This window comes from Balaenoptera borealis (assembly GCF_965194805.1).
Source record: "Balaenoptera borealis genome assembly, contig: HAP1_SCAFFOLD_2464, whole genome shotgun sequence".
Lineage (NCBI taxonomy): Eukaryota > Metazoa > Chordata > Mammalia > Artiodactyla > Balaenopteridae > Balaenoptera > Balaenoptera borealis.
Genome location: NW_028121861.1, coordinates 10,040 through 36,769, shown reverse-complemented (window position 1 = coordinate 36,769; position 26,730 = coordinate 10,040). Strand labels below are relative to the sequence as shown.

The following is a 26,730-nucleotide window of genomic DNA, read 5'->3' as shown; positions in this document are numbered from 1 at the left end:
TTGTACCTTCTCCTTTAAAAGTGATAGTCCTGGGACTTCCCCGGTGGTCCCGTGGTGAAGACTCTGCGCTTCCAATGCAGCAGGCGTGGGTTCAATCCCTGGTTGGGGAGCTAAGATCCCACATGCTGCGCAGCCAAAGAAATTTTTTTCGAACGTTATACTCCTGTATTGTTGGCTTTAGTGGTTTAGATTTTGTTGTACTGTTAAGAAGATTTCAGTTTATTTACCGGGAACAAACAACACATAATGTAAAAATAGTTTCCCAGAAACGATTTCCATCATTCTCTTCCTCCCTTTCTCCCGCAGACTGGTGTTTCACCTTGACAAGTTCTCTGTCATTCCATAGGAAAGCTGTCTGGCTTGGAGGTTGCAATCCCAGGGAATTTTTCATCAGCGGGGAAGTCTCCATCACTACAGAGGAATCAAGGGAGAAGTCAGTCCCTGGTAAGTGAGATGCTCCCCCTAAACACCAACACAGCAGTCGTGTACCTTTCAAGGGGTTCAGGGGCAAGATGGGCAAGGCATTTCTACTAACTCTTCTTAAGGATCACGGACAGTGCCCTATGCTACGAGGTAAGCGGTGACTGCTGTAGTTCTTACTGGTGATCCTTTCCTGTCACTGATTCTCGGCTTTCTTTGTATTTCATAGGACTGTTGTCAGTCCAATACAAAATGAGTCTTATTTTTAAAAACCTGAAATGTTTTACAGAGCCTAGCATTCTCATATAGGGTCCTTTCCATTCTCCCCACTTTCCCGAGAGGCCAAGAACACTTCACACCATGAACTAGGAGAGGGGGTAGAGCCCTTTCTGATGAAATACATCAACAAAGACAGAGCCTTAGCCTGCTTGCTCTCTGGACAGGATCTCGGACCACAAGGTCTTCAATCCTGGTATAAATGAAGGAAGTGAGGACAGTTCAACTGGCACTCTCATAACAAGAGTTCGGAAACACCTTCCGAAGAGACTATAGCAGTAGATGAGGGAAGGGAGTGCTACAGTGTGGCAGTACAGGGGGAACGATCGGCTACAGCAGTGAAAAGTGTGGTACCGATTGGTGTGCTCTCGGGGTTCTTGTACATGTAGCATAGATGACCTCTACGGTGGCCCTCCCACCTTCCCACCTGCATTAGGTGTTCTTTTTTTTTGTAATTTATGTTTATGTATTTATTTACTGTTTGAACTTATTTATTCTACGTATTTATGTTTTTGGCTGCACTGGGTCTCTCATTGCTGTGCACGGGCTTTCTCTAGTTGGCGGCTAGCGGGGGCTACTCTCGGTTGCGGTGTGCGGGCATCTCATCGCGGTGGCTTCTCTTGTTGCGGAGCATGGGCTGTAGGCACGTGGGCTTCGGTAGTTGAGGCTCACGGGCTCTAGAATGCAGGCTCCGTCGTCGTGGCACATGCGCTTAGTTGCTGCACGGCATGTGGGATCTTCGCAGACCAGGGCTCGAACCCGTGTCCCCTGCATTGGCAGGCGCCACCAGGGAAGCCCTAGGTGTTCTCATATAGAGTCTAAAAACAGAGAGCACTGAGAGAAGGTAGTGGTTATTAAAGGCTCAGGATCTAAATTCTACCTGTCTCTACACCCCTTCCCAGCTGTCGATTTGACCCCATTTTTGAATGCTGACCTCATTGTTCAACTTTTCTCTGCCGTCTGTATACTCACCTTGAAAACTTGTTTCTGTGATGCGTTGAGCAGACACAGGGTGGCAGACTGCAGAGGTGGAAGCTGGTGGTCGGATATTTGTGGGCTGAATCTCCTTCAGTCCCATTCCCATTTCTGGTTGCCCAGAGGCCCTACTTCCTGTGTGTGACGCCGAGCCGTAGGATTGCGGGCAGGAGCCAAGTTCTCCATACAGTAAAGACCCCAGTGTGCCTTGGTTACAGTAATATACCTGGCTTCCTTCCTGGCAGGGAAGTGACAGGCGGCTATGCCCCTGCTTTGTTCGTGGGCCTCCTGATCCAGCAGTTCCCTTGGCTCTGCCCCTGTCGTCAGCTGCCCCTAGGATAACTCTGAGCCCTAGCCACTTCTCTGGTAGATTTCCCTATTCCCCCACTACAGTCACACCTGAATAAGGCAACTCAGACCTTTCAGAGATGTGTCCTGAACCTCTTGTTTTCTGAAATACCTATCTGGTGGTTGTGAGACTTAAGGCCAGCGTCCCCGAGAGACTTTTTCTATTTCTCCTAGTAAACCTAGACTCATCTTCTGTCACCTTCAACTCTACTCCAATTGTGTTCTTTCAACCCAGACCTCTGACCCTGCTTTTTACTTCTGCCATTTCATCCTCGCTCCTGCTTCCTTTCCTAAATCCATACGTCTCTTTTGGCCTTCCTAGCCCTGGGCCAAGTTCCTTCCTCTTTGCTCAGTTTTTACCCCTTTCCTTCATTCTCCCATCCAACTTTCAGTCCTTCCTTTCTCACGCCCCAGTTAGCAGCATCTGAAAATTCGAAAGGTTTGTTACTCGTCTATTAATTGTATTCCATTTACTTATTCAGTTCTATACCTGTCTTACCTGTGTATGGAAGAACAGCTGGTAGCCAAGGTGGCACCAAGAATCCTAGCAGCTCTCACTTGACGTATCCGTAGTAGTCGGCAATTTCCATTTCGTTTTCCCTCTCGGTGAAAAATTGCAGCTTGCCCGAAGAGGTGTATCTGGCAGCATTCTCCCGTTGTTGTTGAGCCCGCCTCTTCATGGCCTCTCGCTCTGGCCTCTGCTCTTGTTCGATGGGCTTTGACATGACTGGCTCAGGCACGTTGGGTTCCCTCCATGGAACTCGTTGCTTGCTGAAGTCTTGGAGTAGAAAGTGGGTTTGGAGCTTGGGTGGGGACTGGCGCTTATTCACAGCAGGGGGAACAGGCTCCCGCTGGAGAGGAGCGCCAGATGAAGTTTTGGAGGGTGCAGGCCTAGGAGCAGCAGACTGAGGGACACGAGGCTGGGTATGGTTGGGCCAAGCCGGTTGGGTTGGGTTGGTCACAGTTGGCTGAGCTGGTTTGGCGGGGCCTGGCAAAGAGGCAGGAGCTGGCTGGGATGAATTGGCTGCAGCAGGTTGAGCTGAGTCAGTAGAACCAGGCTGGGCACGGTAAGCCCCAGCAGGCCGATGTGAGGCCAGAGACTGTGGCCTCCGAGGAGCGGGTCGAGCTTGAGGCTTGTCCCAGGCAGAAAAAGGCAGAGGTATCAACTTGACCTTCCCAGGAGGAGGCCGCTCATACTGGGCTGGAGATGGACACTCTGTTTCAGCACTGCTGTCTGGTTTCTGGGCTTGGACTTGCGTTTTCTCAGGACCCTTCCCCTCACGTGGGGTATGCCGCCATGGCTGGATAGCTGGGGGTGGCTGGGGGTCTTTGGGGTTGCTTGACTTTCCCAAGAGCCGACAGGAAGAGAGCCCAGTTTTCGTCTCATTCTTCTTCCCCAGCGCATGAAGAACCTTCACAGACTCCAGCATGCGCACGCCAAGGGAGGTTCGAGGCTTTTGAAAGCTCTGTTGGAGAAGCTCAGTTTGGTGTTCCTTTCGCTTCGTGTGGGGGATTGCTGGCTTCTCTTCTGCCTTGACTTTGTTCCCTGACTGCTTGTTCTCCTCAGCCTTGTTTCTCCCTCTGGTCCTTTTGGTCTTTTCCTGCCCGTGGCTCTTAGTTTTGCTGATCTTTCTGGATGCAGCTTTCTGAGGTTTGCCTTGAGAGTGCTTGGCCGTGTTCACAGGAGCCCTGTCACTGACTGCAGCGTGGCATATAACCACTTCTCCCCCTAACAGGCACTCTGGATTCTTTGGCTGGATTTTGGCCTTGGGAGCGCCACTGATAGGCTCAGAGGCTTTCTGTTTGTTCTTCCTGGGTTGATCAGAGGGAACCTTTATGACACTTGGCTTTTCCTGCACCTGATTCACCTTAATGGCTCTGGTGTCTTTAGCTTTGATCACGTTGGGACCTTGGGATTGATCAAGATCTTTCAAAGGATTAAAGAGCTGGGGAAGGTGAATATCCTCCGCCAGTGTAGTAATGTCTGCAAGACCACTGCTAGGTTCAATCCCATTTTCAAGTGTCCCTAGGTCCTGACGACTCCGGCTGTTCTCTCCCAGATCAGCATTTTCAGAACCAGGCTGCTCCTCTTGGCTGAGGGGATCGGTGCAGGCCAGCGGCTGGTGAATATCAGGGATTCCTAAAGGGAGTAGTGGAGGATCTTGGTTCTCTGTTGGGATCTGGTAGGCATCCAGAGGCTTTGAAAGCTTGGTTTTGATATCATCCACGTGCTTACTCTCTATTTGTCCCTGGCTTGGAGCTGGAGGCAGGGCCAGGAGACGCCTGGCACTCTGGACTGGAGCTGTCACTGAAATGTCCCCAAGTTCAGATGGTGGGTTACTCTCAAGTATGTGGCTGTTTCTGCTACTGCAGGACTTGGGGAGTTCTTGACTTTGTGTCACACAAAACGTCTGGCTTGGAGGTTGCAATCCCAGGGAATTTTTCATCACCAGCGGGGAGGTCTCCATCCCTACAAAGGGATCAAGGGAGAAGTCAGTCCCTGGTAAGTGAGATGCTCCCCCTAAACACCAACACAGCAGTCGTGTACCTTTCAAGGGGTTCAGGGGCAAGATGGGCAAGGCATTTCTACTAACTCTTCTTAAGGATCACGGACAGTGCCCTATGCTACGAGGTAAGCGGTGACTGTTGTAATTCTTACTGGTGAGCCTTTCCTGTCGCTGATTCTCGGCTCGCTTTGTATTTCATAGGACTGTTTATAAGTCCAATACAAAATGAGTCTTATTTTTAAAAACCTGAAATGTTTTACAAAGCCTAGCATTCTCATATAGGGTCCTTTCCATTCTCCCCACTTTCCCGAGAGGCCAAGAACACGTCACACCATGAACTAGGAGAGGGGGTAGAGCCCTTGCTGATGAAATACATCAACAAAGACAGAGTCTTAGCCTGCTTGCTCTCTGGACAGGATCTCGGACCACAAGGTCTTCAATCCTGGTATAAATGAAGGAAGTGAGGACAGTTCAACTGGCACTCTCATAACAAGAGTTCTGAAACACCTTCCGAAGAGACTATAGCAGTAGATGAGGGAAGGGAGTGCTACAGTGTGGCAGTACAGGGGGAACGATCGGCTACAGCAGTGAAAAGTGTGGTACCGATTGGTGTGCTCTCGGGGTTCTTGTACATGTAGCATAGATGACCTCTACAGTGGCCCTCCCACCGTCCCACCTGCATTAGGTGTTCTTTTTTTTTTGTAATTTATGTTTATGTATTTATTTACTGTTTGAACTTATTTATTCTACGTATTTATGTTTTTGGCTGCACTGGGTCTCTCATTGCTGTGCACGGGCTTTCTCTAGTTGGCGGCTAGCGGGGGCTACTCTTGGTTGCGGTGTGCGGGCTTCTCATCGCGGTGGCTTCTCTTGTTGCGGAGCATGGGCTGTAGGCACGTGGGCTTCGGTAGTTGAGGCTCACGGGCTCTAGAATGCAGGCTCCGTCGTTGTGGCACATGCGCTTAGTTGCTGCACGGCATGTGGGATCTTCGCAGACCAGGGCTCGAACCCGTGTCCCCCGCATTGCATTGGCAGGCGGATTCTTAACCACGGCGCCACCAGGGAAGCCCTAGGTGTTCTCATAGAGAGTCTAAAAACAGAGGGCACTGAGCGAAGGTAGTGGTTATTAAAGGCTCAGGATCTGAATTCTACCTGCCTCTACACCCCTTCCCAGCTGTCGATTTGACCCCATTTTTGAATGCCGACCTCATTCTTCAACTTTCTCTGGCGTTTGTTATACTCACCTTGAAAACTTGTTTCTGTGATGCGTTGAGCAGACACAGGGTGGCAGACTGCAGAGGTGGAAGCTGGTGGTCGGATATTTGTGGGCTGAATCTCCTTCGGTCCCATTCCCATTTCTGGTTGCCCAGAGGCCCGACTTCCTGTGTATGACGCCGAGCCGTAGGATTGCGGGCAGGAGCCAAGTTCTCCATACAGTAAAGACCCCAGTGTGCCTTGGTTATAGTAATATACCTGGCTCCCTTCCTGGCAGGGAAGTGGCAGGCGGCTCTGCCCCTGATTTGGAATCTGAGATGGTGTTCCCTGAGCAAGGCTGGCAGAAAGCGATGGATGTAGAGGGACCATGTTCTTGGCGTCTGAAGTTTTATCATACTGGGCTGCCAGAAACATGGAGGAGGCAGCTGTGTGGCGGTCAGTGAGTGCCAGAGTAAAGTCTCCGAGTGAAGAAGAATTCTTTTCAGTGCTTGCTGTGATGTCCCACTCAAGAACACCTGGATAGGAAGCAGCTGAAGTGGAGATCTGGCTGTGGTCAGTAACTCCAGATAACATAGTCGTGCTAGAATGTTGGTAAAGGTAGGCACTACCCATGAGTGTCTGGAAAGGGGTACCAGTAGCCGATGCCGAACTGACGGCAGGGGCAGAGACTCTGGAGAAGTTGCAGACACTTCGTGTTAGGGAAGTTGCATTGCTCACCACAGGAGGAGAATGCTGCAGAGAATTTAGAGTTCCAAGTAGAGATGGATGTTGGAAATTTTCTGTAAGAACAAGAGGGTCATGAAAAACTCAGGGAGGTTGAGAAATTCTCACTACGTTTGAGGAACGGCATCATCTGAAGGTTCTTGCTATCAGGACACCTCTACTATCACTACTTCCTGAGAAACCCAAAATCAGACAGTTGATGATGGCTGTAAGGACTGAGCAGTTTTCCACTCTTCTCTATTAACTGCCTGTGCTCCCATCTTGGGCACAGACGGGCAGAAGAGCCAAGTGGTGTGGTTCAGAGATTGTTCTCTAGGCTGGAAGCAACCTTCTCCCTGCCCTGTCTTTCCCTTCAGCCTGCACTCGTATTGACTTCTATGCTATTTCCTAGACTGGAAGCATTTTAGAACTAGGAGGCCCTTAGAGAACTTCGATGTTCTCAGTCTCATTTCGTGAGTAAGGAAACTGAGGCTCAGAGAGGTCGGGTTGACTTGTTCAAGTTCTCTCATTATGTTAGTATCATTACCAGGTTTCAGAACCTAAGTATCCTGACTTCCTTGCCAGGACTCCACTCTGAGCATGATACTGCCAGAAAGCAGGAGAAATAGAACTTATAATATAGGCATTTTTTTTGTCCATTAGAAAACAGTACGGCTATTACCATTGTCGTCTTCGGTGTCTCCCTTTGCTTGTGCAGTTCCCACGCTATTACCTAGAGGTGACGTACAGCTCAGTCCAACTGGTGAATTGAAAGAGTCATTTTTGCCCTCTTCAAGCCCGGTTTCTCATCCTACCTCAAAATGATTACCCGAAAGTGGATTTCTTAAGTGCTTTTGGAAAGGGAAAAGTTATCTGATTACTTCAGATTCCTCACCTATAAAGTGGTTATAACACCACCACCAATAATAATAGCAGTAATAATTAATAGATGAATAAGCTGATCTGTTGCGTATGATTTATATGGAGGAAGATACAATAAGTTCTAGAAAGACAAAGAAAAATCATGACAAGCATATTACGTTAACGAAAAAGAAATCCATAGATATTAATGAAAACTGGGGTATGTGGCAAGTATCGAAGCCTAATGAATTTACTAACAAATGGCATTCTGTACCATCCATGCAATATTATGAAAGTGAATTTTGCCCACTCTATTTTAGTGAATACTATTAACCAGAAGACACGATGGAGGTGATAGAGGTGAATGAATTCCTAGCCAATGCATACAGACAGAGAAGGTATGTCAGTAAAAAATGCATAACAAGCAACAGAATGCAATAAATGTGCATGTATAGGTAGCCACAACACATATAGACAAGTATTTCAATGAAAACCGGTACGAAGCAGACAGCAAAATAATAAGTGTAAAAGAGTTTCATTATTGTGCTCCTTCATATTTTTACCCAGCAAGTAAGAGGTATTAAGCCTAGGAGAAATATATATTTCAATGAATATAGCTTATATAATAAGCAGAAAGGAAGCTTAAAATGTATCAGGAAGGTTTTTGGATTTATCCTAGAACTTAGATTAGAATCATCTTCAGCATCCAAGAAGATGGCATCCCAAAACCTCAAAAAACCATCATGCCTAGAATCCAATTAAAAAAGATTTTCAAATGTAAGAAAATCCACAGGACTCCACAATATGGTTTTCGATAAACGTGGATGTTTGTTTGTTTTGTTTCTTTGGCCGCGCCGCGTGGCCCTGGCCGTGAAAGCACCGAGTCCTAAGCACTGGACCGCCAGGGAATTCCCTAAGTGGGGGGGGGGAATTAGAGATGTGGGGCTTGACTTTTTCTTCTTCTTCTTCTTCTTCTTCGGTAGCTAAGCTCTACAAGCGAACGATGGCTGTTGATCAATGTGCTCTCTGTGTTAGGAAGGAAATAACTGTAAAAATGAAAAGCAGCCTTGCCTTAGAACCTACATATCACACCAAGGAAAATAGTCCTTCTGATTCAATTTAGAAGATATCACTTAAAATGTTGAATTGGTGAAATGTCTACCTAGTTTAAAAATTAGAAAGAATAAAACACTGAAAAGCAGCCCCCTAGATAACCACTGTGGTTGCTTGTTTATAGGAGGCATCATTTCTAAAACGTATTTCTAAAATGTTTATATTCAAAACTGTCAAGTGGCCAACTGTATTCAGAGAGGCAATAAAAGAAAGAAAACGGAGTATGACTTTTCTGATAAGCTGCCTTTCCCGGTGATCCCCTGTTCTGGCCTTACTTTCCTTCTTAAGTCTGTTAATGTAAGGGTTTGCTACCATCAACTTGGTTTTGCCCTGCTCTGAGCAGGTTTCCCTCTGTGCTGTTTCTGCTTTAATTGAAAATCTTTGGTTCCCATCAGCATTCCATTGCAAACTCCGTTTTTCTTGAGAGCTCCTCTATGCTTTCCCTCTTCATTCTTACATTTTCTCCCATCTCTTGGTGCCTGTTGGCCTGTGCTAATGAAAACCGTCCTAAACTTCCTTACGCTCGACTCTGTGCCTCCCTGTAGAGCCCAGTACTCTCCATCCTCTCTCCCTATTCTCTCTTTTCAACTAGTCGAAATCCTAGTGGAGGGAGACCATTAGAGATGAAACATCTTGGTATATATTGCTAGTTTTCTATGTCCCCTGGCTTTTCTGTGTTTCTGTTGAAACACTCTTGAGAAGTGTCTGATTTCGTTTTCTACATGGGTACCCTTTAAGGCTCAATACTGGAAAAGAAGGGGATCAGAGTGATCAACCCAATGTGGTATCCTAACGTAACAGTTAAGGAAAGCAACAGGCTTTGTGAGACAGCCAGTGATTTGTCCAAAGTCACACAGATAGTAAACGTCAAAGTCAAAAGTGAAATTAGGTCTCCAGACTTGTAGTTCAATACTTTCCCTCATTATTCCATGCTATTTTGAATCTCCTACTCAATTTAGGGGCAAAAGAAATCGAACGCAAAACTTTCCAAAGTTTCTTTTCTTACCTGACATGGTCAGAGAAGAGGAAGCATCCACTGCAGGTACAAGGGATGAGGAGACAACACTAGAGGATGTCTGAGTGGCTGCAGCTGAACGGCGCACGTGTCCAGTACAGAGGTCACTGGTTACTGGTCCAAACAGCTCCACGGAAACCCCAAGGCTCTACCAAGTGGTAGTAGGTTTGGGAGGAGAGTGATGTCACAAAGCAGGCAGTTGAAAGGTATGAGAGAGCCAATAGGGAGGTCCGATCCCCAACAGGAAGGCGGGCTTGGGTGAAGAGAGTGTAGGAGAGCTAAAACAACACCTGAGTTTCTGAGCTTTGGGGAGGAGGAAATCCTAGAAGACAGATTTACCTCCCCCAGGCTCTTCCATTAGGGAAATCATTGCCACATTTCTTACAGACGTTCATTAATACACTGAACTAAGAGTTACTTATATTCTACAGAGTATTCTATTTTATGTATCATATACTTAGAGCTATATAGATCTTCTTTAATTAATAATCCTTAGGAAGGAAAGAGCCATCTAGTTTGAACTATTACAGTTGTTCTGAAATCAGATGTGTCTAATGAGTGAACTGATAGCAGCTTTTAAGGAGCCAAAGTAGGGATTAAGAAGCTCTCTTTGTAACTTGGTTCAAGAGTAGGGTGAAGTTTCTTGAGTGTACCTTGTGGAGAATGTTGTGGTCCAAGGCTCTTCTCTTTCAGTTTCTTCTCCTTGACTCCTACCTTCCTTGGGCTGGGCTAGGCTGGGGGCCAGGTTGGACTTGCGACTTAACATTTCTCTTCCGCTTTCTCTTTTTTTTTTTTCTTCCATTATGGGCATTGCTTCGAGGACAAGCCTTGATCTTGCATTGGACGTTACTTCCTGTCAACTTCCAGCAGCAGGAGTCTTCTTTTCAGTGCTTGATGCTTCACGAAATAGACTCTGCCCGTTGGCAGCAAATACCAGAGAGCTAGGAGACAGAGCTGGTTGCAGACCTTTCCTCTTCCAGCCTTTGGTTGCAATTGTTTGGCCCATAATTTGCTAGCTCTAGTTCCTTGGGCCACACAGGTATCCTGCCATCTCCAGCTCTTGTTATATGTGAGAGACATTCTGAACACTGTCCCTTTTTCTTTGCACAGAAGTATATACAGTGTGGCAGTTACTGTAATCTCCTCCGCCTTGCAAACAGCCACTCTAGAATCTTGGACCTCTAGGACTCTCTGTCTTGCATGCTTGGGGGCAAGGCCAAGCAAAATGAAGAGGAGAATAATTAGAGAAAGAGGAGGACGTTGGTGGAGAATTGGGAGCAGGTAAGGTGAAAGGGCACAGGAGAAAAGAGATGCATGTAGACTTTTTGGTTTCTGTGGGAAACAGGTTGACACACTTGGGCCTCATTTGGTATTAACAGAACAGAGAGTTAAAGATCTAAGTAGCTAGATAGTGTGCAGCAACTGCCATGAAGTCTGTACACTGAAGAGAACAGTCTCACATCTAGTTTTCATTTTGTTTTATGTCATAGTACCTTATTTATAGCATTCACTGGTGTGTTTGTAGAATACAGATGTTTTCAAATGCTCTGGTTTTGTCTACATGGTTATCTCCTTGTCCTGTTTGTAAGGAATCCAACATTGTAAGACATATTGCATGTTTTTCTCTTGACGATTGTTGACCTTGAAGCGTCATGAACTAACTTGAGCTGTTGGATTCTGTGGAGAAACGTTCAAAAGGGTCTGTGAAAAAGGCACTGTGGTGAGTCGCATTATGCACCCGAGCGTAAGGAGCAAGATATCTGCCACCAGCCCAGCTTGGCCTGGATTGCCTCTGTTTTAGTTCCCCTGGTTAGTGCTTTTCTCCCTAACCACTCTTGTGACTGTGATAATGTGAGTAAGGGCGGAGTTGCTAATGATCTATGTGTGAGGTAAGCTGGTTTGAGGGAGGAAATCTATGGACCTAGTCATTTTCCTTGGTGGTAAGCTTTCAGGGGTGCAGAGATGGATCTTCCTGGGGCCTTTTCTGGTCCCAGGAAGATATCGCATAGATGGGACCTCCCAAGACACACATTGAATCTTTAGGCCTGTTTTTCCTATTATGAGGTACGAACGAGTTTCTTCACTGATGGGGATGATGCTTATCTGAGAAGAAATTGTGAAAGGTGGTGTAGTGTAGAGGTGTGGCTTAAGCTTTTAAGTTTTCCTCCAGGTTTTTCCCCTAAGCTTCCTACTTCGGACGGCCTACTTACATGATACTAGTAGGTGATGTCCGGCTAACAGCTTCCTAAATATACCTGCAAGCCAGATCAGTGTCTCTTTTCTCTGTATTCCCATGGAAATCAAGAGTCCCGCCGAATTTTCCATCGAAACAGTTGATTTGTGTTGTCTCTAGGAATTCTAAAGGGCGTACCGTTGCTTCCTAACCGGTGTCATTTGGGAGATCCGCCTCTGTACGTTCAAATGATTAATTTTGAGACTTTGCTCATGTGTGCAGTAAACCCTTGAATTCCCTAAGACCTTCCTTTCCTCCATCTCCTACCCCATTAAGCCCGCTTCAGTTCATCTCCTGAATTTCTTTGGAATCTGTCAGCCAGCTCTTCCTCAACTTCCTAATACTGAACTTGCCTGTCTGTTGCGATTAGGTCCTAACTGGTGTCCATATATCTTGTTTCCTTCCAATCCACTCTTCACACAAGAAACCTTCAAAGCAAGTTGGAACGTTGCTCATAAACATCGCTCACAAGCATTGTTTTGAGAATAGAAAACACACTGTTGGCCTTTAAGACTCTGCGTGGTCTAGAATCCTCTCTGCTTCTCTAGCCCCATCTTGTGCCACTTTTGCCCTCACTTTCTATGCTTCAGATACACTGAATTAACCTTAGTTCTCACTCATCTGACAGAAGTCAGTTCAGATACTATTTTTCACTGTGATTCCTAGCATTAAGGAATTTGATTATCAGGTTTTGTATGAGGACTATTTCATCAGGGGTACAGAAGTTCTGGCCATCTCTGGTTTTGGATATCCCTTATTTGTTGAGACCTTTGCGTTGTTTGGTTGCCTTTTGTCTGTTTTCCAGATGGGAAAACAGGAACAAGGGAAGTATAGGTTATTACTAGGTGGGGTTGAACAAGTGGAGCAGCAAACTGCAAAGCAGAAAGAAGAGGGACGTACTATAGAGGGATATGACTTCCATTCTCAAGGCGCCTGCATCCTGTGCAGGGAGACAGCCTAACATAAAATGTGCCTAACAACAAATATATTGACTTCTTACTAAAAATCTCCAGTTCATAGAACCGAGGGGTTTGTACCTTCTCCTTTAAAAGTGATAGTCCTGGGACTTCCCCGGTGGTCCCGTGGTGAAGACTCTGCGCTTCCAATGCAGCAGGCGTGGGTTCAATCCCTGGTTGGGGAGCTAAGATCCCACATGCTGCGCAGCCAAAGAAATTTTTTTCGAACGTTATACTCCTGTATTGTTGGCTTTAGTGGTTTAGATTTTGTTGTACTGTTAAGAAGATTTCAGTTTATTTACCGGGAACAAACAACACATAATGTAAAAATAGTTTCCCAGAAACGATTTCCATCATTCTCTTCCTCCCTTTCTCCCGCAGACTGGTGTTTCACCTTGACAAGTTCTCTGTCATTCCATAGGAAAGCTGTCTGGCTTGGAGGTTGCAATCCCAGGGAATTTTTCATCAGCGGGGAAGTCTCCATCACTACAGAGGAATCAAGGGAGAAGTCAGTCCCTGGTAAGTGAGATGCTCCCCCTAAACACCAACACAGCAGTCGTGTACCTTTCAAGGGGTTCAGGGGCAAGATGGGCAAGGCATTTCTACTAACTCTTCTTAAGGATCACGGACAGTGCCCTATGCTACGAGGTAAGCGGTGACTGCTGTAGTTCTTACTGGTGATCCTTTCCTGTCACTGATTCTCGGCTTTCTTTGTATTTCATAGGACTGTTGTCAGTCCAATACAAAATGAGTCTTATTTTTAAAAACCTGAAATGTTTTACAGAGCCTAGCATTCTCATATAGGGTCCTTTCCATTCTCCCCACTTTCCCGAGAGGCCAAGAACACTTCACACCATGAACTAGGAGAGGGGGTAGAGCCCTTTCTGATGAAATACATCAACAAAGACAGAGCCTTAGCCTGCTTGCTCTCTGGACAGGATCTCGGACCACAAGGTCTTCAATCCTGGTATAAATGAAGGAAGTGAGGACAGTTCAACTGGCACTCTCATAACAAGAGTTCGGAAACACCTTCCGAAGAGACTATAGCAGTAGATGAGGGAAGGGAGTGCTACAGTGTGGCAGTACAGGGGGAACGATCGGCTACAGCAGTGAAAAGTGTGGTACCGATTGGTGTGCTCTCGGGGTTCTTGTACATGTAGCATAGATGACCTCTACGGTGGCCCTCCCACCTTCCCACCTGCATTAGGTGTTCTTTTTTTTTGTAATTTATGTTTATGTATTTATTTACTGTTTGAACTTATTTATTCTACGTATTTATGTTTTTGGCTGCACTGGGTCTCTCATTGCTGTGCACGGGCTTTCTCTAGTTGGCGGCTAGCGGGGGCTACTCTCGGTTGCGGTGTGCGGGCATCTCATCGCGGTGGCTTCTCTTGTTGCGGAGCATGGGCTGTAGGCACGTGGGCTTCGGTAGTTGAGGCTCACGGGCTCTAGAATGCAGGCTCCGTCGTCGTGGCACATGCGCTTAGTTGCTGCACGGCATGTGGGATCTTCGCAGACCAGGGCTCGAACCCGTGTCCCCTGCATTGGCAGGCGCCACCAGGGAAGCCCTAGGTGTTCTCATATAGAGTCTAAAAACAGAGAGCACTGAGAGAAGGTAGTGGTTATTAAAGGCTCAGGATCTAAATTCTACCTGTCTCTACACCCCTTCCCAGCTGTCGATTTGACCCCATTTTTGAATGCCGACCTCATTGTTCAACTTTTCTCTGCCGTCTGTATACTCACCTTGAAAACTTGTTTCTGTGATGCGTTGAGCAGACACAGGGTGGCAGACTGCAGAGGTGGAAGCTGGTGGTCGGATATTTGTGGGCTGAATCTCCTTCAGTCCCATTCCCATTTCTGGTTGCCCAGAGGCCCTACTTCCTGTGTGTGACGCCGAGCCGTAGGATTGCGGGCAGGAGCCAAGTTCTCCATACAGTAAAGACCCCAGTGTGCCTTGGTTACAGTAATATACCTGGCTTCCTTCCTGGCAGGGAAGTGACAGGCGGCTATGCCCCTGCTTTGTTCGTGGGCCTCCTGATCCAGCAGTTCCCTTGGCTCTGCCCCTGTCGTCAGCTGCCCCTAGGATAACTCTGAGCCCTAGCCACTTCTCTGGTAGATTTCCCTATTCCCCCACTACAGTCACACCTGAATAAGGCAACTCAGACCTTTCAGAGATGTGTCCTGAACCTCTTGTTTTCTGAAATACCTATCTGGTGGTTGTGAGACTTAAGGCCAGCGTCCCCGAGAGACTTTTTCTATTTCTCCTAGTAAACCTAGACTCATCTTCGGTCACCTTCAACTCTACTCCAATTGTGTTCTTTCAACCCAGACCTCTGACCCTGCTTTTTACTTCTGCCATTTCATCCTCGCTCCTGCTTCCTTTCCTAAATCCATACGTCTCTTTTGGCCTTCCTAGCCCTGGGCCAAGTTCCTTCCTCTTTGCTCAGTTTTTACCCCTTTCCTTCATTCTCCCATCCAACTTTCAGTCCTTCCTTTCTCACGCCCCAGTTAGCAGCATCTGAAAATTCGAAAGGTTTGTTACTCGTCTATTAATTGTATTCCATTTACTTATTCAGTTCTATACCTGTCTTACCTGTGTATGGAAGAACAGCTGGTAGCCAAGGTGGCACCAAGAATCCTAGCAGCTCTCACTTGACGTATCCGTAGTAGTCGGCAATTTCCATTTCGTTTTCCCTCTCGGTGAAAAATTGCAGCTTGCCCGAAGAGGTGTATCTGGCAGCATTCTCCCGTTGTTGTTGAGCCCGCCTCTTCATGGCCTCTCGCTCTGGCCTCTGCTCTTGTTCGATGGGCTTTGACATGACTGGCTCAGGCACGTTGGGTTCCCTCCATGGAACTCGTTGCTTGCTGAAGTCTTGGAGTAGAAAGTGGGTTTGGAGCTTGGGTGGGGACTGGCGCTTATTCACAGCAGGGGGAACAGGCTCCCGCTGGAGAGGAGCGCCAGATGAAGTTTTGGAGGGTGCAGGCCTAGGAGCAGCAGACTGAGGGACACGAGGCTGGGTATGGTTGGGCCAAGCCGGTTGGGTTGGGTTGGTCACAGTTGGCTGAGCTGGTTTGGCGGGGCCTGGCAAAGAGGCAGGAGCTGGCTGGGATGAATTGGCTGCAGCAGGTTGAGCTGAGTCAGTAGAACCAGGCTGGGCACGGTAAGCCCCAGCAGGCCGATGTGAGGCCAGAGACTGTGGCCTCCGAGGAGCGGGTCGAGCTTGAGGCTTGTCCCAGGCAGAAAAAGGCAGAGGTATCAACTTGACCTTCCCAGGAGGAGGCCGCTCATACTGGGCTGGAGACGGACACTCTGTTTCAGCACTGCTGTCTGGTTTCTGGGCTTGGACTTGCGTTTTCTCAGGACCCTTCCCCTCACGTGGGGTATGCCGCCATGGCTGGATAGCTGGGGGTGGCTGGGGGTCTTTGGGGTTGCTTGACTTTCCCAAGAGCCGACAGGAAGAGAGCCCAGTTTTCGTCTCATTCTTCTTCCCCAGCGCATGAAGAACCTTCACAGACTCCAGCATGCGCACGCCAAGGGAGGTTCGAGGCTTTTGAAAGCTCTGTTGGAGAAGCTCAGTTTGGTGTTCCTTTCGCTTCGTGTGGGGGATTGCTGGCTTCTCTTCTGCCTTGACTTTGTTCCCTGACTGCTTGTTCTCCTCAGCCTTGTTTCTCCCTCTGGTCCTTTTGGTCTTTTCCTGCCCGTGGCTCTTAGTTTTGCTGATCTTTCTGGATGCAGCTTTCTGAGGTTTGCCTTGAGAGTGCTTGGCCGTGTTCACAGGAGCCCTGTCACTGACTGCAGCGTGGCATATAACCACTTCTCCCCCTAACAGGCACTCTGGATTCTTTGGCTGGATTTTGGCCTTGGGAGCGCCACTGATAGGCTCAGAGGCTTTCTGTTTGTTCTTCCTGGGTTGATCAGAGGGAACCTTTATGACACTTGGCTTTTCCTGCACCTGATTCACCTTAATGGCTCTGGTGTCTTTAGCTTTGATCACGTTGGGACCTTGGGATTGATCAAGATCTTTCAAAGGATTAAAGAGCTGGGGAAGGTGAATATCCTCCGCCAGTGTAGTAATGTCTGCAAGACCACTGCTAGGTTCAATCCCATTTTCAAGTGTCCCTAGGTCCTGACGACTCCGGCTGTTCTCTCCCAGATCAGCATTTTCAGAACCAGGCTGCTCCTCTTGGCTGAGGGGATCGGTGCAGGCCAGCGGCTGGTGAATATCAGGGATTCCTAAAGGGAGTAGTGGAGGATCTTGGTTCTCTGTTGGGATCTGGTAGGCATCCAGAGGCTTTGAAAGCTTGGTTTTGATATCATCCACGTGCTTACTCTCTATTTGTCCCTGGCTTGGAGCTGGAGGCAGGGCCAGGAGACGCCTGGCACTCTGGACTGGAGCTGTCACTGAAATGTCCCCAAGTTCAGATGGTGGGTTACTCTCAAGTATGTGGCTGTTTCTGCTACTGCAGGACTTGGGGAGTTCTTGACTTTGTGTCACACAAAACGTCTGGCTTGGAGGTTGCAATCCCAGGGAATTTTTCATCACCAGCGGGGAGGTCTCCATCCCTACAAAGGGATCAAGGGAGAAGTCAGTCCCTGGTAAGTGAGATGCTCCCCCTAAACACCAACACAGCAGTCGTGTACCTTTCAAGGGGTTCAGGGGCAAGATGGGCAAGGCATTTCTACTAACTCTTCTTAAGGATCACGGACAGTGCCCTATGCTACGAGGTAAGCGGTGACTGTTGTAATTCTTACTGGTGAGCCTTTCCTGTCGCTGATTCTCGGCTCGCTTTGTATTTCATAGGACTGTTTATAAGTCCAATACAAAATGAGTCTTATTTTTAAAAACCTGAAATGTTTTACAAAGCCTAGCATTCTCATATAGGGTCCTTTCCATTCTCCCCACTTTCCCGAGAGGCCAAGAACACGTCACACCATGAACTAGGAGAGGGGGTAGAGCCCTTGCTGATGAAATACATCAACAAAGACAGAGTCTTAGCCTGCTTGCTCTCTGGACAGGATCTCGGACCACAAGGTCTTCAATCCTGGTATAAATGAAGGAAGTGAGGACAGTTCAACTGGCACTCTCATAACAAGAGTTCTGAAACACCTTCCGAAGAGACTATAGCAGTAGATGAGGGAAGGGAGTGCTACAGTGTGGCAGTACAGGGGGAACGATCGGCTACAGCAGTGAAAAGTGTGGTACCGATTGGTGTGCTCTCGGGGTTCTTGTACATGTAGCATAGATGACCTCTACAGTGGCCCTCCCACCGTCCCACCTGCATTAGGTGTTCTTTTTTTTTTGTAATTTATGTTTATGTATTTATTTACTGTTTGAACTTATTTATTCTACGTATTTATGTTTTTGGCTGCACTGGGTCTCTCATTGCTGTGCACGGGCTTTCTCTAGTTGGCGGCTAGCGGGGGCTACTCTTGGTTGCGGTGTGCGGGCTTCTCATCGCGGTGGCTTCTCTTGTTGCGGAGCATGGGCTGTAGGCACGTGGGCTTCGGTAGTTGAGGCTCACGGGCTCTAGAATGCAGGCTCCGTCGCTGTGGCACATGCGCTTAGTTGCTGCACGGCATGTGGGATCTTCGCAGACCAGGGCTCGAACCCGTGTCCCCCGCATTGCATTGGCAGGCGGATTCTTAACCACGGCGCCACCAGGGAAGCCCTAGGTGTTCTCATAGAGAGTCTAAAAACAGAGGGCACTGAGCGAAGGTAGTGGTTATTAAAGGCTCAGGATCTGAATTCTACCTGCCTCTACACCCCTTCCCAGCTGTCGATTTGACCCCATTTTTGAATGCCGACCTCATTCTTCAACTTTCTCTGGCGTTTGTTATACTCACCTTGAAAACTTGTTTCTGTGATGCGTTGAGCAGACACAGGGTGGCAGACTGCAGAGGTGGAAGCTGGTGGTCGGATATTTGTGGGCTGAATCTCCTTCGGTCCCATTCCCATTTCTGGTTGCCCAGAGGCCCGACTTCCTGTGTGTGACGCCGAGCCGTAGGATTGCGGGCAGGAGCCAAGTTCTCCATACAGTAAAGACCCCAGTGTGCCTTGGTTATAGTAATATACCTGGCTCCCTTCCTGGCAGGGAAGTGGCAGGCGGCTCTGCCCCTGATTTGGAATCTGAGATGGTGTTCCCTGAGCAAGGCTGGCAGAAAGCGATGGATGTAGAGGGACCATGTTCTTGGCGTCTGAAGTTTTATCATACTGGGCTGCCAGAAACATGGAGGAGGCAGCTGTGTGGCGGTCAGTGAGTGCCAGAGTAAAGTCTCCGAGTGAAGAAGAATTCTTTTCAGTGCTTGCTGTGATGTCCCACTCAAGAACACCTGGATAGGAAGCAGCTGAAGTGGAGATCTGGCTGTGGTCAGTAACTCCAGATAACATAGTCGTGCTAGAATGTTGGTAAAGGTAGGCACTACCCATGAGTGTCTGGAAAGGGGTACCAGTAGCCGATGCCGAACTGACGGCAGGGGCAGAGACTCTGGAGAAGTTGCAGACGCTTCGTGTTAGGGAAGTTGCATTGCTCACCACAGGAGGAGAATGCTGCAGAGAATTTAGAGTTCCAAGTAGAGATGGATGTTGGAAATTTTCTGTAAGAACAAGAGGGTCATGAAAAACTCAGGGAGGTTGAGAAATTCTCACTACGTTTGAGGAACGGCATCATCTGAAGGTTCTTGCTATCAGGACACCTCTACTATCACTACTTCCTGAGAAACCCAAAATCAGACAGTTGATGATGGCTGTAAGGACTGAGCAGTTTTCCACTCTTCTCTATTAACTGCCTGTGCTCCCATCTTGGGCACAGACGGGCAGAAGAGCCAAGTGGTGTGGTTCAGAGATTGTTCTCTAGGCTGGAAGCAACCTTCTCCCTGCCCTGTCTTTCCCTTCAGCCTGCACTCGTATTGACTTCTATGCTATTTCCTAGACTGGAAGCATTTTAGAACTAGGAGGCCCTTAGAGAACTTCGATGTTCTCAGTCTCATTTCGTGAGTAAGGAAACTGAGGCTCAGAGAGGTCGGGTTGACTTGTTCAAGTTCTCTCATTATGTTAGTATCATTACCAGGTTTCAGAACCTAAGTATCCTGACTTCCTTGCCAGGACTCCACTCTGAGCATGATACTGCCAGAAAGCCGGAGAAATAGAACTTATAATATAGGCATTTTTTTTGTCCATTAGAAAACAGTACGGCTATTACCATTGTCGTCTTCGGTGTCTCCCTTTGCTTGTGCAGTTCCCACGCTATTACCTAGAGGTGACGTACAGCTCAGTCCAACTGGTGAATTGAAAGAGTCATTTTTGCCCTCTTCAAGCCCGGTTTCTCATCCTACCTCAAAATGATTACCCGAAAGTGGATTTCTTAAGTGCTTTTGGAAAGGGAAAAGTTATCTGATTACTTCAGATTCCTCACCTATAAAGTGGTTATAACACCACCACCAATAATAATAGCAGTAATAATTAATAGATGAATAAGCTGATCTGTTGCGTATGATTTATATGGAGGAAGATACAATAAGTTCTAGAAAGACAAAGAAAAATCATGACAAGCATATTACGTTAACGAAAAAGAAATCCATAGATATTAATGAAAACTGGGGTATGTGGCAAGTATCGAAGCCTAATGAATTTACTAACAAATGGCATTCTGTACCATCCATGCAATATTATGAAAGTGAATTTTGCCCACTCTATTTTAGTGAATACTATTAACCAGAAGACACGATGGAGGTGATAGAGGTGAATGAATTCCTAGCCAATGCATACAGACAGAGAAGGTATGTCAGTAAAAAATGCATAACAAGCAACAGAATGCAATAAATGTGCATGTATAGGTAGCCACAACACATATAGACAAGTATTTCAATGAAAACCGGTACGAAGCAGACAGCAAAATAATAAGTGTAAAAGAGTTTCATTATTGTGCTCCTTCATATTTTTACCCAGCAAGTAAGAGGTATTAAGCCTAGGAGAAATATATATTTCAATGAATATAGCTTATATAATAAGCAGAAAGGAAGCTTAAAATGTATCAGGAAGGTTTTTGGATTTATCCTAGAACTTAGATTAGAATCATCTTCAGCATCCAAGAAGATGGCATCCCAAAACCTCAAAAAACCATCATGCCTAGAATCCAATTAAAAAAGATTTTCAAATGTAAGAAAATCCACAGGACTCCACAATATGGTTTTCGATAAACGTGGATGTTTGTTTGTTTTGTTTCTTTGGCCGCGCCGCGTGGCCCTGGCCGTGAAAGCACCGAGTCCTAAGCACTGGACCGCCAGGGAATTCCCTAAGTGGGGGGGGGGAATTAGAGATGTGGGGCTTGACTTTTTCTTCTTCTTCTTCTTCTTCTTCGGTAGCTAAGCTCTACAAGCGAACGATGGCTGTTGATCAATGTGCTCTCTGTGTTAGGAAGGAAATAACTGTAAAAATGAAAAGCAGCCTTGCCTTAGAACCTACATATCACACCAAGGAAAATAGTCCTTCTGATTCAATTTAGAAGATATCACTTAAAATGTTGAATTGGTGAAATGTCTACCTAGTTTAAAAATTAGAAAGAATAAAACACTGAAAAGCAGCCCCCTAGATAACCACTGTGGTTGCTTGTTTATAGGAGGCATCATTTCTAAAACGTATTTCTAAAATGTTTATATTCAAAACTGTCAAGTGGCCAACTGTATTCAGAGAGGCAATAAAAGAAAGAAAACGGAGTATGACTTTTCTGATAAGCTGCCTTTCCCGGTGATCCCCTGTTCTGGCCTTACTTTCCTTCTTAAGTCTGTTAATGTAAGGGTTTGCTACCATCAACTTGGTTTTGCCCTGCTCTGAGCAGGTTTCCCTCTGTGCTGTTTCTGCTTTAATTGAAAATCTTTGGTTCCCATCAGCATTCCATTGCAAACTCCGTTTTTCTTGAGAGCTCCTCTATGCTTTCCCTCTTCATTCTTACATTTTCTCCCATCTCTTGGTGCCTGTTGGCCTGTGCTAATGAAAACCGTCCTAAACTTCCTTACGCTCGACTCTGTGCCTCCCTGTAGAGCCCAGTACTCTCCATCCTCTCTCCCTATTCTCTCTTTTCAACTAGTCGAAATCCTAGTGGAGGGAGACCATTAGAGATGAAACATCTTGGTATATATTGCTAGTTTTCTATGTCCCCTGGCTTTTCTGTGTTTCTGTTGAAACACTCTTGAGAAGTGTCTGATTTCGTTTTCTACATGGGTACCCTTTAAGGCTCAATACTGGAAAAGAAGGGGATCAGAGTGATCAACCCAATGTGGTATCCTAACGTAACAGTTAAGGAAAGCAACAGGCTTTGTGAGACAGCCAGTGATTTGTCCAAAGTCACACAGATAGTAAACGTCAAAGTCAAAAGTGAAATTAGGTCTCCAGACTTGTAGTTCAATACTTTCCCTCATTATTCCATGCTATTTTGAATCTCCTACTCAATTTAGGGGCAAAAGAAATCGAACGCAAAACTTTCCAAAGTTTCTTTTCTTACCTGACATGGTCAGAGAAGAGGAAGCATCCACTGCAGGTACAAGGGATGAGGAGACAACACTAGAGGATGTCTGAGTGGCTGCAGCTGAACGGCGCACGTGTCCAGTACAGAGGTCACTGGTTACTGGTCCAAACAGCTCCACGGAAACCCCAAGGCTCTACCAAGTGGTAGTAGGTTTGGGAGGAGAGTGATGTCACAAAGCAGGCAGTTGAAAGGTATGAGAGAGCCAATAGGGAGGTCCGATCCCCAACAGGAAGGCGGGCTTGGGTGAAGAGAGTGTAGGAGAGCTAAAACAACACCTGAGTTTCTGAGCTTTGGGGAGGAGGAAATCCTAGAAGACAGATTTACCTCCCCCAGGCTCTTCCATTAGGGAAATCATTGCCACATTTCTTACAGACGTTCATTAATACACTGAACTAAGAGTTACTTATATTCTACAGAGTATTCTATTTTATGTATCATATACTTAGAGCTATATAGATCTTCTTTAATTAATAATCCTTAGGAAGGAAAGAGCCATCTAGTTTGAACTATTACAGTTGTTCTGAAATCAGATGTGTCTAATGAGTGAACTGATAGCAGCTTTTAAGGAGCCAAAGTAGGGATTAAGAAGCTCTCTTTGTAACTTGGTTCAAGAGTAGGGTGAAGTTTCTTGAGTGTACCTTGTGGAGAATGTTGTGGTCCAAGGCTCTTCTCTTTCAGTTTCTTCTCCTTGACTCCTACCTTCCTTGGGCTGGGCTAGGCTGGGGGCCAGGTTGGACTTGCGACTTAACATTTCTCTTCCGCTTTCTCTTTTTTTTTTTTCTTCCATTATGGGCATTGCTTCGAGGACAAGCCTTGATCTTGCATTGGACGTTACTTCCTGTCAACTTCCAGCAGCAGGAGTCTTCTTTTCAGTGCTTGATGCTTCACGAAATAGACTCTGCCCGTTGGCAGCAAATACCAGAGAGCTAGGAGACAGAGCTGGTTGCAGACCTTTCCTCTTCCAGCCTTTGGTTGCAATTGTTTGGCCCATAATTTGCTAGCTCTAGTTCCTTGGGCCACACAGGTATCCTGCCATCTCCAGCTCTTGTTATATGTGAGAGACATTCTGAACACTGTCCCTTTTTCTTTGCACAGAAGTATATACAGTGTGGCAGTTACTGTAATCTCCTCCGCCTTGCAAACAGCCACTCTAGAATCTTGGACCTCTAGGACTCTCTGTCTTGCATGCTTGGGGGCAAGGCCAAGCAAAATGAAGAGGAGAATAATTAGAGAAAGAGGAGGACGTTGGTGGAGAATTGGGAGCAGGTAAGGTGAAAGGGCACAGGAGAAAAGAGATGCATGTAGACTTTTTGGTTTCTGTGGGAAACAGGTTGACACACTTGGGCCTCATTTGGTATTAACAGAACAGAGAGTTAAAGATCTAAGTAGCTAGATAGTGTGCAGCAACTGCCATGAAGTCTGTACACTGAAGAGAACAGTCTCACATCTAGTTTTCATTTTGTTTTATGTCATAGTACCTTATTTATAGCATTCACTGGTGTGTTTGTAGAATACAGATGTTTTCAAATGCTCTGGTTTTGTCTACATGGTTATCTCCTTGTCCTGTTTGTAAGGAATCCAACATTGTAAGACATATTGCATGTTTTTCTCTTGACGATTGTTGACCTTGAAGCGTCATGAACTAACTTGAGCTGTTGGATTCTGTGGAGAAACGTTCAAAAGGGTCTGTGAAAAAGGCACTGTGGTGAGTCGCATTATGCACCCGAGCGTAAGGAGCAAGATATCTGCCACCAGCCCAGCTTGGCCTGGATTGCCTCTGTTTTAGTTCCCCTGGTTAGTGCTTTTCTCCCTAACCACTCTTGTGACTGTGATAATGTGAGTAAGGGCGGAGTTGCTAATGATCTATGTGTGAGGTAAGCTGGTTTGAGGGAGGAAATCTATGGACCTAGTCATTTTCCTTGGTGGTAAGCTTTCAGGGGTGCAGAGATGGATCTTCCTGGGGCCTTTTCTGGTCCCAGGAAGATATCGCATAGATGGGACCTCCCAAGACACACATTGAATCTTTAGGCCTGTTTTTCCTATTATGAGGTACGAACGAGTTTCTTCACTGATGGGGATGATGCTTATCTGAGAAGAAATTGTGAAAGGTGGTGTAGTGTAGAGGTGTGGCTTAAGCTTTTAAGTTTTCCTCCAGGTTTTTCCCCTAAGCTTCCTACTTCGGACGGCCTACTTACATGATACTAGTAGGTGATGTCCGGCTAACAGCTTCCTAAATATACCTGCAAGCCAGATCAGTGTCTCTTTTCTCTGTATTCCCATGGAAATCAAGAGTCCCGCCGAATTTTCCATCGAAACAGTTGATTTGTGTTGTCTCTAGGAATTCTAAAGGGCGTACCGTTGCTTCCTAACCGGTGTCATTTGGGAGATCCGCCTCTGTACGTTCAAATGATTAATTTTGAGACTTTGCTCATGTGTGCAGTAAACCCTTGAATTCCCTAAGACCTTCCTTTCCTCCATCTCCTACCCCATTAAGCCCGCTTCAGTTCATCTCCTGAATTTCTTTGGAATCTGTCAGCCAGCTCTTCCTCAACTTCCTAATACTGAACTTGCCTGTCTGTTGCGATTAGGTCCTAACTGGTGTCCATATATCTTGTTTCCTTCCAATCCACTCTTCACACAAGAAACCTTCAAAGCAAGTTGGAACGTTGCTCATAAACATCGCTCACAAGCATTGTTTTGAGAATAGAAAACACACTGTTGGCCTTTAAGACTCTGCGTGGTCTAGAATCCTCTCTGCTTCTCTAGCCCCATCTTGTGCCACTTTTGCCCTCACTTTCTATGCTTCAGATACACTGAATTAACCTTAGTTCTCACTCATCTGACAGAAGTCAGTTCAGATACTATTTTTCACTGTGATTCCTAGCATTAAGGAATTTGATTATCAGGTTTTGTATGAGGACTATTTCATCAGGGGTACAGAAGTTCTGGCCATCTCTGGTTTTGGATATCCCTTATTTGTTGAGACCTTTGCGTTGTTTGGTTGCCTTTTGTCTGTTTTCCAGATGGGAAAACAGGAACAAGGGAAGTATAGGTTATTACTAGGTGGGGTTGAACAAGTGGAGCAGCAAACTGCAAAGCAGAAAGAAGAGGGACGTACTATAGAGGGATATGACTTCCATTCTCAAGGCGCCTGCATCCTGTGCAGGGAGACAGCCTAACATAAAATGTGCCTAACAACAAATATATTGACTTCTTACTAAAAATCTCCAGTTCATAGAACCGAGGGGTTTGTACCTTCTCCTTTAAAAGTGATAGTCCTGGGACTTCCCCGGTGGTCCCGTGGTGAAGACTCTGCGCTTCCAATGCAGCAGGCGTGGGTTCAATCCCTGGTTGGGGAGCTAAGATCCCACATGCTGCGCAGCCAAAGAAATTTTTTTCGAACGTTATACTCCTGTATTGTTGGCTTTAGTGGTTTAGATTTTGTTGTACTGTTAAGAAGATTTCAGTTTATTTACCGGGAACAAACAACACATAATGTAAAAATAGTTTCCCAGAAACGATTTCCATCATTCTCTTCCTCCCTTTCTCCCGCAGACTGGTGTTTCACCTTGACAAGTTCTCTGTCATTCCATAGGAAAGCTGTCTGGCTTGGAGGTTGCAATCCCAGGGAATTTTTCATCAGCGGGGAAGTCTCCATCACTACAGAGGAATCAAGGGAGAAGTCAGTCCCTGGTAAGTGAGATGCTCCCCCTAAACACCAACACAGCAGTCGTGTACCTTTCAAGGGGTTCAGGGGCAAGATGGGCAAGGCATTTCTACTAACTCTTCTTAAGGATCACGGACAGTGCCCTATGCTACGAGGTAAGCGGTGACTGCTGTAGTTCTTACTGGTGATCCTTTCCTGTCACTGATTCTCGGCTTTCTTTGTATTTCATAGGACTGTTGTCAGTCCAATACAAAATGAGTCTTATTTTTAAAAACCTGAAATGTTTTACAGAGCCTAGCATTCTCATATAGGGTCCTTTCCATTCTCCCCACTTTCCCGAGAGGCCAAGAACACTTCACACCATGAACTAGGAGAGGGGGTAGAGCCCTTTCTGATGAAATACATCAACAAAGACAGAGCCTTAGCCTGCTTGCTCTCTGGACAGGATCTCGGACCACAAGGTCTTCAATCCTGGTATAAATGAAGGAAGTGAGGACAGTTCAACTGGCACTCTCATAACAAGAGTTCGGAAACACCTTCCGAAGAGACTATAGCAGTAGATGAGGGAAGGGAGTGCTACAGTGTGGCAGTACAGGGGGAACGATCGGCTACAGCAGTGAAAAGTGTGGTACCGATTGGTGTGCTCTCGGGGTTCTTGTACATGTAGCATAGATGACCTCTACGGTGGCCCTCCCACCTTCCCACCTGCATTAGGTGTTCTTTTTTTTTGTAATTTATGTTTATGTATTTATTTACTGTTTGAACTTATTTATTCTACGTATTTATGTTTTTGGCTGCACTGGGTCTCTCATTGCTGTGCACGGGCTTTCTCTAGTTGGCGGCTAGCGGGGGCTACTCTCGGTTGCGGTGTGCGGGCATCTCATCGCGGTGGCTTCTCTTGTTGCGGAGCATGGGCTGTA

The 26,730-nt window shown here is 46.5% G+C and overlaps 1 long non-coding RNA gene across 1 annotated transcript; it reads left to right on the top strand.

Moving 5' to 3' along the window:
- The first annotated feature begins 316 nt into the window (after window positions 1-316).
- LOC309622398 lies at window positions 317-25,853 on the top strand. Its single transcript, XR_014240827.1, has 3 exons — window positions 317-444; window positions 13,003-13,140; window positions 25,699-25,853. It is a non-coding gene; the product is annotated as an uncharacterized lncRNA (long non-coding RNA).
- Window positions 25,854-26,730: the final 877 nt, after the last annotated feature.